This window comes from Podarcis cretensis (genome assembly GCF_951804945.1).
Source record: "Podarcis cretensis genome assembly, chromosome: 4".
NCBI lineage: Eukaryota > Metazoa > Chordata > Lepidosauria > Squamata > Lacertidae > Podarcis > Podarcis cretensis.
The window spans coordinates 74,632,459-74,645,692 of record NC_137173.1 but is presented as its reverse complement, the minus strand read 5'-3'; the positions used below and the strand labels follow the sequence as shown (position 1 = coordinate 74,645,692).

The following is a 13,234-nucleotide window of genomic DNA, read 5'->3' as shown; positions in this document are numbered from 1 at the left end:
TATAAAAGCAGCGTTCTAATATTTTGTGAGGAAATTTGAACGCCGGGATGTAAGGATGTGTTTCTGACCTGGAATGTGAGCTCTGTATGTCTGTATCAAGATGGAGGCTAGTGTTTTGAAAGCAGGGGGTATTCTCCTCCTCCCTGTCACTTACAGGCCCTGTGTGTTGAGGCCTCTGAAGTAGGGCTGAAGAAGATTCCAGTTTGTTCCGTGTTTGGAGCAAACCTTCCATTCACAGATCAGAACATTGATCTGAATATTAAGCCACATGATCATTGGCTTGAGATTTACTTACAGAATGGTCTGAGGGCTGCCTCTTTCTTTCTTTTAGCTTTTGGAGCAGCACCATGACTGCATTCTAAAACATGTCTTTGAAATTACTCCCAAGAAGTGATTGTATGCAGAAATGCACTGTAAGGGATTGAATTTAAGATAGGGAAAATCGAGAAACCAAAATTAACTGATTTGTCGATCTCTATTGGCTATAACCATCCGTTCTAATGCAGGTAAAATATATGCAACCAATAGCTTCAAGCCTATATGCATATTAACCCAGATTGTTCAATAAACAAAAATGTGCCTCTTATAGCAGCCCAAGTCCCTCTGAAAGCAATTTACTATTTAAAATTTACTTTTACCTGGACCAGTGTCTTTGTTTCTTTTCTTATCCGTGATGTATTTTTAAAATAATTGAAAACAAATGGCTGAGCCTTGTCCAAGCATGAAGAAATCATAGACAATGCCCAAAGAGCAAAGTTGCAAAGTAAAGCTTTAAAAAGCAACGAAGAACATGAATTCTTCTCCTCCACCAGCTATGCAAACTGAGTGGATGTATTTATTCACATTCATGAATTCTGAAATGTTTTCCATGCATATGAAATGACTAGTTCATTTCAGCACTACAAAAGAGTTTGTGTGTGAAACTACTAGAATTTATAGATGTAATTTATGGGGGCATGCCCAAATATATGTATGTCTAGTTAGCAGAGAAAAGGAATAATAAGATCGCTTGAATAATGCAAGCGTAGGAATGATACCATTTAGGGCACACAGATTCTCATTTTTTCATCTTGGTGTCCCAAACCAGTTTTTGCACATTAAACAGTTCTTGTTTGGTTTACTCCTCCCTGCTTTTTTCAAGTTTGCAGACCACATGGCTTTTCTCACAGTAGGACTATTACTGTGGAACATCATATTCTGAACCATTAAAGCACTGCCCCTATTATAAGCAATAGTTTCCATTTAAATGGAAGTACAGGATGTTGTTGTGCGAATTATCACTGCATGGTTTTTGTGATAATCTGTGAAAAATGGCCTAGCTCCTTCCCTGCCTCAATTGCCTGCCATTAGTTGCTCAAACATATCACAATTTCATAGGAAATTGATTGCTAAAGGAAATTGTGTGCTAAAGGAAATAGACGCTATATGATATTATACATACATACATTTTATTAATACAATTTATATACTGCTTCCTCATCAAAAAGCCTTGAAGTGGTTTATAAGCATACATATATACACAATATTATTTTTTAAAAAAGGTACTTCTTAATTGGCTTCCATACAGATCTGTCACAAAACCATACAGCCATATGTGCTAGACTAGAGACATTTATTTTATGAATATTAACTGGTCTCATCTACATACACATGTGCCTGACATATTTCAAAGCCACAGTGGCTCCCACTGAGTCCTGATGGCACATTAGGAAAACTCCTATCACATGAATGCTCTTAAAAGGATAAACACTCTGGGGATTGCGGGGCTTTTTATATGGCATGATTTGAAAACTACAGCATGTGCCAGTAGCATCTTTGAGGTTAACTTTTTTTAACAGATCCATTTGATGAGTCTAAATTGGTGTTCACGTACATTTAAGTTCTAATCCAAGCTGTTGGCTGAGTTGTAAAATTGAAACTATAGTCCATTTTGCCGCTTTTTTTACCCCTAGGGTCCACCCATACTATACATTTAAAGCTCTCTTTTACTACTTTAACAGCTATGGCTTCCCCCAAAGAATCATGGGAGCTATAGTTTGTCAAGGGTGCAATTTGTCAACAGGAGACCCCTGTTTCCCTCACAGAGCTATAATTTCCATAGCAGTTTTATCAATCCATCTCTATTCTCAGGAAACTCTGAGAGTTGTAGTACAGGCATCCCCCCACTTATGTGGGGGTAATGCTCCTGGCCTCCATGCGCATAACTGAAATCCCGTAAAGTAGGGAGCACTCTCTTAAAAAGCCTCCCAGTGCCGGATTTGGTCCCTAGTCCAGACCAAAATATATTGAGTTGAAGCTCTTGGGCTGGGTGGAGTCTGAAGGATGTGTGGGAAAGTGGTTGCGACTGCGCTACTTCGTCTGTCAGCTGTTAGGCGGGGTCGCTGAGCAGCCAAAACAAAGCCCCGCTGTGCCTCAGGTCTCCTCCACCACCACTGACATCCATTCCAGGCTCCAGGGAGCATCTCCTTGCAAGCCATGAGGACTCTTCAGCTTTCTCCTGCCATTTCTGGGTTTGAATTAAATAATTTATTTCCCAGTGTCATGCATATACACAGTCGACCGTGCGTAAGTGCGGGAGGGGGGGGACACCTGCACTGTGAAGGGAACTAGGGGGTCTCTTAACAATCCTCAGCACCCTTAACACACTGCAGTTATGGAGGAAACCATAACTGTTAAAGTGGTGCAAGAGTACTTTAAATGGAAGGCCCAGTCCTAGTTGGAGCACTGAAATTTTTCACTGCAAATTAAACAGAAAACATAGTGAACTTAATTCATACCTTTCTACCAAGATGTAAGACAGTATCACTTGATTGCATGCATTTCTAAGGTTTTCCACAAAGACCTTCCACAAGTCCAGTATCTCATTTAGGAGCTGCGAATGAACTTGGAAGTAAGGGTTGGCGCATAGAACAGTGACCATCATGCTTTTGAGGACACTCAGCAATGTTGTTCTAAAACAGGGATGGGAAACCTGAGAGAAACCAGATGTTGCTGGGCTCCACCTCCCATCAGCCCCAGTCACCATGGTCAATGATCAGGGACTTTAAACCATATTGGCTACAGCAGTCAGTAAAACTTCATAATTTTATTATTGAATGACCCAAGTGAGACTCATTGGAAATACAAGACCAGTTGTTTATTGCCAACTGCGCATATGGGGCTAAAGCCTCAAGCCCTACTGTTCATTTACTCTACATTTCATTTACTCTACAAATATCTGAATTAATGTTATTGAATTCACAGTAGGATTTTTCAAAGTTCTCCTAGATCAGCTGTAAAGCCCTTGCTGAGAAATCAATTTGAATTTATATATTTTTTTAAAAAAAAAACTTCCATCCATTTAAACTCATACGCATGGGTTTATCTCTCCCCAAGGGAAATCCAGTTGGAAGTGAAAAATGACTCCTTGTGCAAATATTCTCTATTGAAGCTTTATTGAGCACGAGTGCTCTGTAACAGGGTGTTACCTATCGCATTAGGCATGACAGGTAGTTTCTGCCTAGACACAGTTCCAGAAGACTGGGCCAATGTAAACTTTGTCTAAATGGAGGACTGCTAGAGAGGCCCCACTGTAAGATATGGAAATGACAGAGCAGCCTATTGCAAATAAAGCACTTTTCAGTTGCTGCAGTCTTCAGAGGGAAGGTAAAGAGAACTGCTCTGAAATGCACAGGATCCCTGATTTCTTTGATGTTTTTTACCTTCTGGGTTTCCTCCAAGGAACTCATGGTGGCCTTCATGGTTCTGCTCCCCATTTTAACATCACAACAACCCTGGGAGATAGTTTAGGCTGAGAGATGGTGTCTTGCCAAAGGCCACTCAACCTTCGCAACCGTGTGGAGATTTGAACTTTGGGTTCTCAGGTCCTAAACTGAGAACCTAAGCACTACCATGATGGCTCTTCTATCTAAATGAAGGGATAAGCTCTTTTAAAAATACAGCACTAAATTAATTTTATATTTCCCTGTTTCTTATCAGGTAAAGCAAACTCACCAATTAGGGGAAATACTGAGGGAGGAAATCCTCTGGTCGGCGGATTTAGCAGGGCTCCTAGTAGATCCCACAGCCCTTAGCCAGCAGTACTCAAGTATATGATTGTGCCCTCGATCAGGTCTCTATTTCACTGTCATAGGTAGTGAAACCATTGATACCATCTCCTGTAAGAAACATATCAAATAGTAGTTGGTGGTCACAACTAATGATCATTTTAATCTTGCCATTTTTTCAGTTTTGTTAAATGTAGCAAATCTCACCTTAATTTGCATTCTTATTAAAATTGTAATTCTCTACAATGTCTTATTTCTACTTTGATATGTTTCTCATTCTTGGTGTCTTTTCTATAGAAGAATGTGCAATAAAAATGTAAATATGGAAGCATTTTAATCTATTAAGAAAAACTACAGTCTCTGAAAAATAATAATATTAAATACTAAAATTTACTAAACCATATGATTAAAGCAGCTGCATCGCGCATGTGTGTGTGTGTTTCCCTACAATGTGATTTCTTCCATCTCACAAAGTAAATGCCTATTGAAGTTACGCATACCTAGCCGGAGTTGTTCTGAGGAGAATGGGGGGGGGGCTAGCAAAGCCTATACTAAAATGAAGGGTTGAGGAAGGGTCAGTTGTGGAGGGGAGTGAGAAATGTCCCTATTTTCATCTGAGGAAGGTACATCTATGAACTTTCTCTCTGTGCCTGCCCACCATCACTTGTGGAATCATGAGCTATTTTCTTACACCTGACACCATTTTATTTCAACTGTGCTGAGAAACTACAAAAGGCAAACAAAATAAGTTTCGGCTTGGGCCAAAGTGTGGGCCCATTTTCAGCAGCTTAAATGTACCACAAAAATGTCTCACTGCTGAAATGTACCACCCAAGCTCCCATAAAAGGAAATTATTGTTTTGTTGTGGGTGTTTTCATAATAGCAAGAATAATAAAATAAAATTAATAACCATCATGCAATATGATCATTGAACTTTTACATGCTATGACTGATCTGTCTCAAACAGATGACCTCAAACAGTCATTAATACAAACCTGAATGCCCTCATTATCCCTCCAAAGTAGCATTTCTGAATAAATTGGTTAGCTGTATTTGCAGGAGAAATAGGTCATCTAGATGAGTAAACATTCAAACAGCATAATTCAAAAAGGGGAGAGAAAAGGGAGGGGGGAAACCACTTAATTTTAGTAAAACCAAACTCTAAAACTCAATCGGGAATCAAAGGTCCATTGTGCTAGGAATTGTACACACCATTGCCTCAGAGTTTGGAATATAATCAAAGTAATATATTAAATATAATTCTGCTCCAGGCAACATTTTTATTCACTTGTTAAAAATTTGAACCATGATAAAAAATGGATGATTTTGCAAACCATGCCACATTTTCAAATAAATCTTGTAACTGTTTCAAATCACTGAAAAACAAATTAGAAAGATGTTCCTGTGAAGTATATTCCAATGAAGGGCCAAGTCTCACATTGACCGAGACCGGAATCTTTCTGTGACATTAGGTCACTCATATGATAGCATCATTCTTGGATTGGAAGGACTAATTACACTGTAATGTCACCACTGGAGATTATTCATACTCATTTGATGAATCAGAGTGTAAACAGTTTGTGTAACTTTCTGCGCCAGATGGCTTGCTGCATTTCAATCATAGTTGCGGATGGTGGTAATGTTGGCATGTGGAATCTGGTGGAATCTGGCTTGAAAAAAGAACCCTGTTTTCTCAATCCTCATTCGGTTTATATCAGGGCACCTCTCAATTGCCCGTATTTTGTGGAATGTAACAAATCTACTTGAAAAAAGAAACACGCTTTTTGAAGTTAGGAAAGTGACAGGAAAATGCTCTGAAATGTACAGAATGAACAAATGATTAGTGAGAAGATTGCAAACACCCTGCAAGCAGTTAGGATGAATGCTCATTGTCATATAACCTCCCCACAAACCATTCAGAATGAACCAGGCAGAGGGCCTTCTCGGTAGTGGTGCCACCCTGTGGAACGCCCTCTCATCAGATGTCAAGGAAGAAGAAGAAGAAGAGTTTGGATTTGATATTCTGCCTTATCACTACCCGAAGGAGTCTCAAAGCTGCTAACTTTCTCCTTTCCCTTCCTACCCCACAACAAACACTCTGTGAGGTGAGTGGGGCTGAGAGACTTCAAAGAAGTGTGACTAGCCCAAGGTCACCCAGCAGCTGCATGTGGAGGAACGGGGAATCGAACCCAGTTCACCAGATTACGAGACTACCACAAGCAGCACATAGCATATGACATACTCACAGCAAAGGGTTCCCCAGATTACGAGTCTGTCACTCTTAACCACCACACCACACTGGAAATAAACAACTATCTGACAAGACATATGAAGGCAGCCCTGTTTAGGGAAGTTTTTAATGTTTGACATTTTATCGCATTATTGTTATTATTATTATTATTATTACTCCATTGGGAGCCGCCCAGAGTGGGGTATAAATAATAAATGATGATGATGATGATGCTCAGCCAAGTCTGGCTATAATCTTAGCACTGTGTAAGTTTTGTGTAAGCAAATGAGGATGAATGTTTAATAAACAGGCTATCTGGAGGACGCCTTTCTTAAGCTCCTGGGGTCTTTCTATTGGTTCTCTGTTACCTCTCTATGTGCTGACACACTATCAGTCCCCATCCACACTATCTCCTCTGTTACCACATGGTAGTGGGTTTCCGTAGCTTCTATTCCATATTTTTGCCCTTGCTACAGCTCCTGTATCAGACTTCAGTAAGGCCACTAACTAATACAATAACAGGAGACTAAAACTGTAACCTAACCTTATACATATCCACACAAAGAGCACTTCACATTGTCTATGATGTGGGTTCTTCTTGGTTTTTCATGTGTCAATCCAAAATGGCCAAGAAAATTCTAGAAAAAGCTCAACAAGGCCTGAATGGATGCTGAATGGATTTATAAAGCTGACCAGTCCACCTTTGAAAAAACAGGGAGATGCTGACACATTCTAACTTGAATTATGCACCACAACCCCATTAGATTGCAAAAGCAAACCAAAAATGAGGGTGTGCTTGAGAGATCTGTCAGTTTTCATTTGACATCCATCCATATTGTTGTCCCCATCTTTGTCAAGAAACCAATGAAAGCCAGGATTAAATATTGATGGGAAAACAAACTTACTTATTTTACAAGTGACTCTTCAAGGATGCAAGCCCAAGCACTTTGAAGGCTGAGCTCCATCAATTTCTACTTATTTCTTGCTACCTTCTGCTATTAGGTGCTGACCCTAGCATCTGAGGAATACATTTTACAGTATGCAGGAACACAATATGCCCTGGATGATGCTGTCAGTTAACCACTGCTGCCACAAAGATCCTTGTTGAAAAAGCCAAGGGAAGGATGGAGGTGCAGCCCACAATGCTTTGCTCCTCAGCAATCTCTGTTCGAGTGGACTATAGTACTAGAATTTTGCCTTAGCTGTAACTGTGAGATGCAGAAATGATCAGCCAACAGAGGCAGATCAGTGAGAAAACTATTTGTCAACATGATGTGCTATCATACCAATATATCACCAAATAATACATGTTAAATCTGCAAAATAAAATGTGTGGTGGTTTTGTTTTCAATTTTCTTATTGTTGTTTCCATATATTTATTTATAGCACAACAAAGTATAATAGCAGATGCCGTGTAAAATCAAAGTACAGTGGTACCTCGCGATGTTCGCATCCTGAATAGAACGTATGATGCAACTGAGCATCTGCAGGTGGGCAGGTCATGTTTTGCCGCTTCCGCGCATGCGCATGACATCATTTTTAGTGTCTGCGCATGCACGAGAGGCAAAACCCAGAAGTAACACGCTCCGTTACTTCCGGGTTGCCACGGAGCGTGACTTGAAAACGCTCAACCTGAAGCACATTCAACCCCGAGGTATGACTGTAGAAGGAGCTAACTAGAACCAAACATATAGAAGCAAATTTCCATACCAAAGCTGAACATAAAAAAATTATCTTCATAAACTTCCAAGTAACACAAATGGGTTTCCATTATCCTAAATCTTATTGCTCCAGAAAGTTACTTATTACTTAAGAATCCATTTCTCAAGAAATACACTATCTTGTTGTCTGCACTTTCTAGTTCTCACCATATGTGTAAGCTTAACCAGGTACACTATGTCCCAGATTTTAGTTATCCATTTTATGTTTGCTTGTTTGTTTTACAAGGGGAAGTTCTGATGGAAAGCAAGACCTATATATATTAGGGATGTGTGCCAGGCTTGAGCCAAACGGGGTATATTTGGAGGAACTCAGGCATCAGGCAAGTTGCGTACAGACAGCCACAGATTGCTATAAGTCAAGTCGGATGTGGCTGTGTGGACATGAATCAGTAAACCAAATGCTAAGTAAGGAAAAATGATGGCATAAGAGAAGATTCTTGCTAGACAGGGTAACACAGAGATATGGTGGTCATCTATTGGGTTTAATAAAGGGACACAGAACTTGTAATCCATCAAGTAAAAAACAGGTCACCACTCACTGATGATGGTCCACCAGAGTTCAGTCAATGAATCTTCTGGGATTTGGTGTTTGCCTGGAGCTGCAAAACAGATGTATCATCAAGCCCCCTGCAAGCCATTGGGCTACAAGTCATTTTGGTGGATTTCAGTAGTCATTGCCTGTTAGAAACTTCCACCACGAAGCATTTAGCTCAATCTCTCTGAGCAATCTCATCAGAAAATCAAACCATTATAAAAAGTTATTGGGTTTCCTTATCAATCCAGAATTAGCAAAGTGATCTCATGGAGCCATCACAGTGAGACAGTGAAGGAAAGCTTTGTTGTGATTTGAGGACCCGATCCCCGCTTGGGGAATAAAGACACATGGACACAGAATGTAAGGTTAATGGGTAAGGTAAAGGCCACAACTTTATTGATTACAGCATGTGAGAAGGTATTGGCTTAGGCATTGGACCACGGAACATTAGACTCCACCCACTCGTAGAGGGGTGAGTCTGAGGAGGGGTTAACCACCAGTAGGGGAAGCCTGTTGATGCTAATCCAACTATAGGCTCTCTTTCTGATGTCACCGAGGGTTGTGCCATGGCTCCCCGCCACACGGGCATCGGACAGGATCCATGACCACCGGATTCCTTTAGCGGAATACCCAAAATTGCTGGGGAAGGCGATGGCCACACCTTGCCCCCCGAAACACCAACAACACATTCCAATGCCTAACCGCCACCCAAGCCAAAAGGCTCGCCGCCAATACCCTCACAGCTGCAACCAATCCCTAAGACTAATGGATATGTTAGCCAGCCATATGTCGTTTCCCCGATTTGAAAGATGAACGCCGTCATCCCAGAATTGGGTCTGGTCGCCAATCTGGATATCATCATGAGATATAACTAGGCCATACATAAAACGTACTTTGCGCGCTACCACGCGATTCAAGAGTTTCCTGGATTTCTCAATGGCCATAATGTTATGCGCACCGCGCCAAACCTTTCTCTTCAAGAGAGAGGACCAGAACAGGGTTGTTCTGGGAAATAAGGCAGCCAACTCATCCAAGACCTTACTCATGTTCCACAACAAGTCCACACTCTTCCTGCTAGCCGGGTCGTTCTCACCCAGCTGAATGATTAGAGTGTTAGGGGGGCCCAACAGCGCAGCTTTTGCCTTCAGCAGTGGCATGAGTTCTTGCCAGCGCATGCCCCTTCTTGACAACCAGGAAACTCGCACCCACAATGGTAGCCCCAGATTAGGCATGAAGCCGGAACTTGCTGCCTAGAGGCGGGCCCAATGCACAATACTGTGGCCGCAAATCCACACTGGACTACCGAAGACAGCTAAGAAAATGTGTGTGCAATGGTGGGGATGGCTGGCGGGGCTGCGTTTGAGCAGCAAGCCACGCCCCCGCCGAGCTTCCCTATTGGGTGCCCAACCAGGGAGGGGCGTGGCACGCCAGCCCTGGAGTTGAAGTAGGGGGTGGAGCGCCCCCTGCATGACGCAGGAATCGTCTCCCGATCACAACCCCTTCCCTTCCTGGGAGGAGGAAAGGCTTTGCTGAAACATATGTCTTACCTGTTTTTCTCTCTCTTTTTAAATATAGGACTTAATTTTTCTTTCTTGTCAGTGAGCCCCCTTTAGAAGGACCAATTTTACTGGAAGACTGAGTTAGTCGAATTTGTGCATCCGTAGCTTTCTCTTAATGGAAAGCTGCTTAATAAATCCTCTTGAGCAAATCAGGTTCATGCGCATTGCACAGGTTTGCATGGTAACTATCTGCATTTCCTTAAGGTTCAATTTAAACACCTTGCAAATTTGTAAGAGGTAATGAAAGCCAGATTTCAGAGAGGCAATTTTGTTAAAAGTGATCTTTTAAAAAAATAATGTCCTAATCTAACCTTTATCTCATGACTTCCAAAGCATAGTAATGTATTGTATATGCATTAGAGTTCATTTGAGAAACAATATGCCAATATATCTCCTTTACCTATACTTTTATTTATACTTACGCACCACCCAAGTTAAGGTAAGTATTCATATTTTTTATACATAACTGCTTGGAGGTGTAATTCGCAATAGCTGCAGTATCCAGCCATTTTGGAATGCTAATGAAGTGGCAGCATCTGTGAAATGAATTGTTTCAGAGGATGCATTTGTGTGTAGAACATGAAGTGTGGGACCTGTGGTGCACCAGACATTGTTGGACTCCAACTTCCATAAGCCCTGGCCAGTATGATCAGTGGTCAGAACCATTGTTCAAAAAACCAGGAACTGCCTACCTGTATCCTGAAATTGTAATTTATGCTAGCCTGATGCCGGAGTTCCTCCAGATATACCCCATGAAGCTCAAGCCTGGCACACATCCCTAATATATATAGGTCTTGCTTTCCATTTATGGTGAGAAGCAGAAAGTGCGGACAAGAAGATAGTGTTTTTCTTGAGAAATGGAGTCTTAAGTAATAAGTAACTTTCTGGAGCAATAAGATTCAGGATAATGGAAACTTATTGTGTTATCAGGCTATCCTGCTAGCCTGTTTACAGTGACTTTTAAAATAGTCTACAAATATTTTCCAATCTTCCTTATAAATTCTGTCATCTTGATCTCTTATTCTGCTGGTCAGACCTGCTAACTCTGCATACTCCAACATCTTAAGAAGCCATTCCTCCTTCTCCAGTACATAGTTTGTTTTCCATTTTGGGGCAAATAACATCCGAGCTGCCACAGTTGCATACAGAAACAGATTCTTCTGACTCTTAGGGACCCTCAGTGGGTTATCAGGGTGAGAGAAGCCAGCCCTGCAGGGCCCGTAAACTGAGCCTAGGATGTGTCATGGCCCATCTTCCCCCTGAGCCCCTTAGAGATTCCCCGTTTACTATGTTGATCCTGCCCAATGTCATTTCCGTCATGATGCATGAGTCCCAAAACCACCTAACAAAAGTAAGCCTTAAATCACTATGGGAAAGGCAAACAACATAACAACAACAGCATACAAACAACTATAACCACCAAGGGGCCCCACCAAAGGGCCAATTAAGGTTAGGGGGGAATTCTTTCTGGCCCTATCAACCAGTGACCCAAATAAACCAGTATAACACGGAAGATGGGCAAAAAGCTCACTTGGGGGCAAAACAACAACAAATTTTATTTATACCCCGCCCTCCCCGAGCCGGCTAACACCAGTAAAATTACAATAAAAAATAAAAATGAAACTAATTTAAAATACAGGTTAAAATACAGGTTAAAATATAATTTAAAATGCAGCCTCATTTTAATAGTAGTCCATAGATCAAAACCATAAGGGGGGGGGGGACCTAAGGGTCAGACTGAGTCCAAACCAAAGGCCAGGCGGAACAGCTCTATCTTGCAGGCCCTGCGAAAAGATGTCAAGTCCCTCAGGGCCCTAGTCTCTTGTGACAGATCGTTCCACCAAGTTGGGGGCAGTACTGAAAAGGTCCTGGCCCTAGTTGAGACCAATCTAACCACCTTGCGACTTAGGACCTCCAAGGTGTTGTCATTTGTGGACCTTAAGGTCCTCTGCAGGGCATACCAGGAGAGACGGTCCAATAGGTACATGGGTCCTAGGCCACATAGGGTCAAAACCAGCACCGTAAACCTGACCCTGTACTCCACCGGGAGCCAGTGCAGTTGGTAAAGCACTGGATGAATGTGATCCCGCGGCAAGGACCCCGTAAGGAGCCTCGCTGCGGCGTTCTGCACCCACTCAAGTTTCTGGGTCAGCTTCAAGGGCAGCCCTGCATAGAGCGAGTTACGATAATCAAGCCTGGTGGTGACCATTGCATGGATCACTGTGGCCAGATCAGGGCGAGAAAGGTAAGGGACCAACTGGTCCCAGACACACGTGAGCAAGGCCTTTTATTGTCTTGGCACGCAGTCAAAATCTTGTGGGACACCAACACCCTGTAAGAGATCACAGGGGGAAAACAAACATGTCTCCTCCATCATTCTCTGGTCCCAATCCCAGCAGGCAAAGCCACCCCACACACAGAGGCACCCAGAGCGAGGCTACTCAATAAACAGCCTTAGAAGAAAGCTGCTAACTTATGACAGGCTTTCCTTGCATTTTTTATTTCTAAGCCTCATGTGGCGTTTAACTATTCAAAGGAAGTGCTATATTGGGAACCACCTCTTCATCCTTAAAGTATTAATATTTCAATAAGTGTAAATATTACAGCCAAAGAACAACTGGGACCTTTAAAGACATTTCAGAGACACCGTTCCCAAGCTCAGCACTCTCTTTCAACTTAAAAGGTGAAAGGCGTTTGACTACGTACAGGAAAAAAACAGGCGGCCACTTTTGAAACCTTAGACGGTGTCATTCAAGAAAACATTGACATTTTCCTTGAGCCTGTGGAAATGCTAGTGCCCTCCTAAAGAAATGAAAGATTACTGCCTGCAGAAGAACAAATAGCGTCAAATGTAAATTACTTGATACTGACTCATATCATATAAACATCATCTAGCTCCAAGTACAACTTCAGTTCTAAATGTCACATTTCTCTTCCTAATATTATTGCCCAGGGGAAACGGCAGTTCTAAAAATATCCCACAAATATTTAAAGACAGAAACATTTCAATTCTGGTGTCTAATTTGGAGAACAATTCCGTCCTTTGAAAGCCGCTGTAAATATTTCATCCACTTTTCAGTCATTAAACTTATTTTACTGAGGTAAGAGGTCCAGTTCAGCCTGTTTATTCTGACCATTTGGTT

General features: G+C 41.8%; 1 protein-coding gene and 1 long non-coding RNA gene across 4 annotated transcripts in view; one reads left to right on the top strand and one right to left on the bottom strand.

Annotated features, from left to right (window-relative positions):
- Positions 1-13,234, top strand: part of GABRG3 (gamma-aminobutyric acid type A receptor subunit gamma3) — a 309,531-nt gene that overhangs the window by 280,157 nt on the left and 16,140 nt on the right. The gene's annotated exons all lie outside the window — the stretch shown is intronic.
- The window catches only part of LOC307214490, a 109,737-nt gene continuing 99,107 nt past the window's right edge, over positions 2,605-13,234 (bottom strand). The window contains exons 2-3 of the long non-coding RNA XR_013838152.1: positions 3,994-4,157; positions 2,605-2,883 (exon numbers count right to left, since the gene is read on the bottom strand). This is a non-coding gene — a long non-coding RNA (uncharacterized lncRNA). The remainder of the gene's footprint in view (positions 2,884-3,993; positions 4,158-13,234) is intronic.